The sequence below is a fragment of the Orcinus orca genome, chromosome X (genome assembly GCF_937001465.1).
Source record: "Orcinus orca chromosome X, mOrcOrc1.1, whole genome shotgun sequence".
Classification (NCBI taxonomy): Eukaryota; Metazoa; Chordata; class Mammalia; order Artiodactyla; family Delphinidae; genus Orcinus; species Orcinus orca.
In genome coordinates, this window is record NC_064580.1 from 25215222 (window position 1) to 25220179 (window position 4958).

At 34.3% G+C, this 4958-nt stretch overlaps 1 pseudogene; it reads right to left on the minus strand.

Moving 5' to 3' along the window:
* Positions 1 to 4322: 4322 nt before the first annotated feature.
* Positions 4323 to 4412, minus strand: LOC117197068 (uncharacterized; annotated as a pseudogene).
* Between the last annotated feature and the right edge of the window lie 546 nt (positions 4413 to 4958).

Sequence of the window (4958 nt, forward strand, 5' to 3'; positions counted from 1 at the left end):
ATGTGAAGTTAGGAAATTAATTTCATCTTCCTTGTATGTGATGAAAAATAAACTCATAAATTGAGTAAAACCAGTTAATGAAAAGTGCATTGTGTATAGTGGATAATTAATAAAGATTTGTTAGGTAAAATGTTTCTTGAAAGCTGAAAGTAAATTTACTTCGTTTAGTTTTTTCATTTCCTAATTGGAAATCGTATCTCTCTTGGTTTTCTCTGCTTAGGAGATTGACATCTAATAAGGTAATGCAGTTAGAATCAGAATAGCCTAGGATAAGACAACAACTTCAAAGTCTCCGTGGCCCAACTTTAGCCAGGAAGGAGTCATTAGAGTTTAAGGGGGAAGCTGAACTTATACTACACCCATCTCTCATGAGGCAGTGTGAGTCAGTGCCCCACTTTTGTCAGGGTGGTGTCGGTGGGGTCCAGTGAGAAACTGAGCATACACGTCCACCCAGCCCTCATGCTACACATCAGTGGGAGACTGTTGATGGGCACTTGGATTGCTTCCATAATTGGCTATTGTAAATAATGTTGCTATGAACATTGAGGTGCATGTATCTTTTTTAATTAGTGTTCTTGTTTTCTTTGGATGTATACGCAGCCTTGGAATTGCTGGATTATATGGTAGTTCTATTTTCAGTTTTTTGAGGAATCTCCATACTGTTTTACATAGTGGGTGAACCAGTTTACATTCCCTCCAGTAGTGTGCTAGAGTTCACTTTTCTCCACATCCTCACCAACATTTGTTTTTAAGTTTAATTAGATCCTGTTTGTTTATTTTTGCTTTCATTTCCTTTGCCTTAGAAGACAGATCAAAAAAAAATATTGCTACGATTTATGTCAAAGAGTGTTCTGCCTATGTTCTCTTCTAGGAGTTTTATGGTTTCAGGTCTTACATTTAGGTCCTTGATCCATATTGAGTTTATTTTTGTTTATGGCATGAGGAAATGTTCTAATCTCATTCTTTTACTTGTACCTGTCCAGTTTTTCCAGCACCACTTATTGAAGAGACTGTCTTTTCTCCATTGTATATTCTTGCCTCCTTTGTTGAAGATTAATTGATCATAAACAGGTGGGCTTATTTCTGGGCTCTCTATACTGTTCCATTGATCTCTGTGTCTATTTTTGTGCCGGTATCATGATGTTTTGATCATTGTGGCTTTGTAGTATAACCTGAAGTCAGGAAGCACAATACCTCTGGCTTTGTTCTTTTTTCTTAAGATTGTTTTGGCCGTTCGGGGTCTTTCATAGTTCGATATAAATTTTAGGATTATTTGTTCTAGTTATGTGAAAAATGTCATGCGTATTTTGATAGGGATTGCATTAAATCTGTAGATTGCTTTGGGTAGTATGGACATTTTAACAATATTCTTCCAATCCAAGAACATGGGATATCTTTCCATTTTGTTGTATCATTTTCAAATTCTTTCATTAATGTTTTATAGTTTTCAGAGTATAGGTCTTTCACCTCCTTATTTAAGTTTATTCCTAGGTGTTTTATTCCTTTTGATGTGATTGTAAATGGAATTATTTCCTTAATTTCTCTTTCTGATAGTTCATTATTGGTGTATGGAAAAGCAGCAGATTTGTATATATTAATCTTGTATACTGCAACTTTTCTGAATTCATTTATTCTAACAGTTTTTTGGTGGAGACTTTAAGGTTTTCTTTCTATAGTATCATGTCATCTGCTAATAGTGATAGTTTTACTTCTTCCCTTCCATTTTGGATACCTTTTATTTCTTTTTCTTGTTTGATTGCTTTAGCTAGGACTTCCAGTACTATGTTAAATAGAAGTGGTGAGAGTAGGCATCCTTGTCTTGTTCCTGATTTTAGAGGAAAAGCTTTCACCTTTTCACTGTTGAGTATGATGTTAGCTGTGGGTTTGTCAAAAATGGTCTTTATCTTGAGATATGTTCCTTCTATACCCACCTTGATGAAAGTTTTTATCATGAATGTAAGTTGGATTTTGTCACATGCTTTTTCTGCATCCATTCAGATGATCATGTGATTTTTATCCCTTCTGTTAATGTGGTGTATCACATTGATTGATTTATGAATATTGAACCATCCTTGTATCCCTGGAATAAATCCCACTTGATCATGGTGTGTGATCCTTTCTATGTATTATTGGATTCTGTTTGCTAATATTTTGTTGAGGATTTTTACATCCACATTCATCAAAGATGTTGGCTTATAATTTTATTTTTTTGTAGTATCTGTCTGCGTTTGATATCAGAGTAATGGTGGCCTTGTAGAATGAATATCGGAGTATTCCATCCTCTTCAGTTTTTCGGAATAGTTTGAGAAGGATAGGTATTAGCTATTCTTTATATGTTTGGTAGAATTCCCCTCTGAAGCCATACATTCCTGGACTTTTGTTTGCTGGGAGTTTTTTTTTAATTACAAATTCAGTTTCACTACTAGTGATCAGTCTGTTCAGATTGTGTATTTCTTCCTGATTCAGTCCTGGAAGGTTGTATTTTTCTAGAAATTTGTCCCTTCTAGGTTATCCATTTTGTTGGCATATAACTGTTCATAGTTGATTAATTGTATCTCTGTGGTATCAGTTGTTATTTTTCCTCTTTCATTTCTTATTTTGTTTATAATAAGATAAACTTTCTTCTTGATGAGTCTGGCTAAAGGTTTGTCAATTTTGCTTATCTTTTCAAAGAACCAGCTCTTGGTTTCATTGATTTCTTTTTCTTTTTTCTTTTTTTTTTTTGTTCTCTATTTTCTTTCTTTCCTCTATGACCTTTATTATTTCCTTCCTTCTGCTGAATTAGGGCTTTCTTTGTTCTTCTTTTTTTGATTCCTTTAGATGGAAGGTTACGTTGTTTATTTGAAATTTTACATGTTTTTTGTTTTCTTCTTTCTACCCTCACTTTCTTATCATTTTCCTTCTGTCCAAAATGGCTTTGTTCCTTTTTCTATAATAATCAAACTCTCACTCACAGTTTTTTAGTCATATGAATCTAGAGTTCCCTTAGTGTTTATTTTTACCCTCTGAGTTCATTTATTTTTTCACTAATATGTACAGTAGTTTTACATAATTGTTATTAATGTACACATTTCATTTTGTGTCCAGCTTTTGTTTAATTGAAATATAGTTGATTTATAATATTGTGTTAGTTTTAGGTGTACAGCAGTGATTCAGTTATATATATATTTTTAGATTATTTTCAATTATATATATTTTTTCAGATTACTTTCCATTATAGGTTATTAAAGGATATTAAAAATATTATGCAGTAAATCCTTGTTGTTTATCTGTTTTATATATAGTAGTGTGTACCTGTTAATCCCCTACTTCTAATTTATCCTCCTCCCCCCTCCTTTCCCCTTTGGTAACCATAAGTTTTTTTTCTATGTGTGTGAGTCTGTTTCTGTTTTGTATATTGATTCATATGCATTATTTTTTAGAGTCTATATATAAGTGATATAATAATTGTCTTTGTGTGACTTAACTTCGCTTAGTATGATAATCTCTAGGTCCATCCATGTTGCTGTTCTTTTTTCTGGCTGAGTAATATTCCATTGTATACATGTACCACATCTTCTTTATCCATTCCTCTGTTGATGGACATTTAGGTTGCTTCCACATCCTGGTTACTGTAAATAGTGCTGCAGTGAACATTGGGGTGCATGTGTCTTTTTGAATTATGGTTTTCTCTGGGTGTATGCCCAGTAGTGGGATTGATGGGTCATATGGTAATTCTATTTTTAGTTTTTTAAGGAACCTCCATACTGTTCTCCATAGTGGCTATATCAATTTACATTGCCACCAACAGTGCAAGAGGGTTCCCTTTTCTCCGCACCCTCTCCAGCATTTATTGTTTGTAGATTTTGTGATGATGGCCATTCTGACTGCTATGCGGTGACACCTCACTGAAGTTTTGATTTGCATTTCTCTAATAATTCGCAATGTTGAGGAGCTTTTCATGTGCTTCTTGGTGATCTGTATGTCTTCTTTGGAGAAATGTCTATTTAGGTCTTCTGCCCATTTTTTGATTGGGTTGTTTGGATTTTTTGATATTGTGCTGCATGAGCTGTTTGTATATTTTGGAGATTAATCCTTTGTCCAATGATTCATTTGCAAATGTTTTCTCCCATTCTGAGGGTTGAATTTTCATCTTGTTTATGGTTTCCTTTGCTGTGCAAAAGCTTTTAAGTTCCATTAGGTCCCATTTGTTTATTTTTGTTTTTATTTCCATTACTCTAGAAGGTGGGTCAAAAAAGATCTTGCTGTGATTTATGTCAAAGAGTGTTCTTCCTTTGTTTTCCTCTAAGCGGTTTATAGTGTCCGGTCTTAAATTTAGGTCTAAAAATACGGAATGCTTCACGAATTTGTGTGCCATGCTAATCTTCTCTGTATCATTCCAATTTTAGTATATGTGCTGCTGAAGCGAGCTCTAGTTGTAGACTTTTTGATGATAGCCACTCTGTGTGTCCAGCTTTTTAATTTTTTGCCTTAACATTATTTCATTTGCACATGAACCTTATCAATATAGCCCACATACGGCTCAGTATTCTCTTCTATTAATCTTATAAAACACTTCAGAAAGAGATTACATCATCAGAGTCAAGTACTCCCTTTTTGTAATACAAATATATATTCTAGACTAAGAGGTAATTTGCAGCCACTGGAAATGCTTAAACAAAATAAATCATGAGGGACATAATTGATCAGGAATGTGACTACAGTTGTCTATTAGTCCACAGGGTACTGGTTCCAAGGACCCACTATGGATACCAAATCCCTGGATGCTCAAGTTCCATAGTCAGCCCTCTGTATCCATGGATTCTGCATCTGCCCAGGTGCAGAACCTGCAGATATGGAGGACTGACTGTATTTACTGCAGAAAATCTGCATGTAATGGACCTGCACATTTCAAATCCATGTCGTTCAAGGGTCAACTGTATATGCGTAAACAACAGAACAGGTCTGTGAAATAAAAT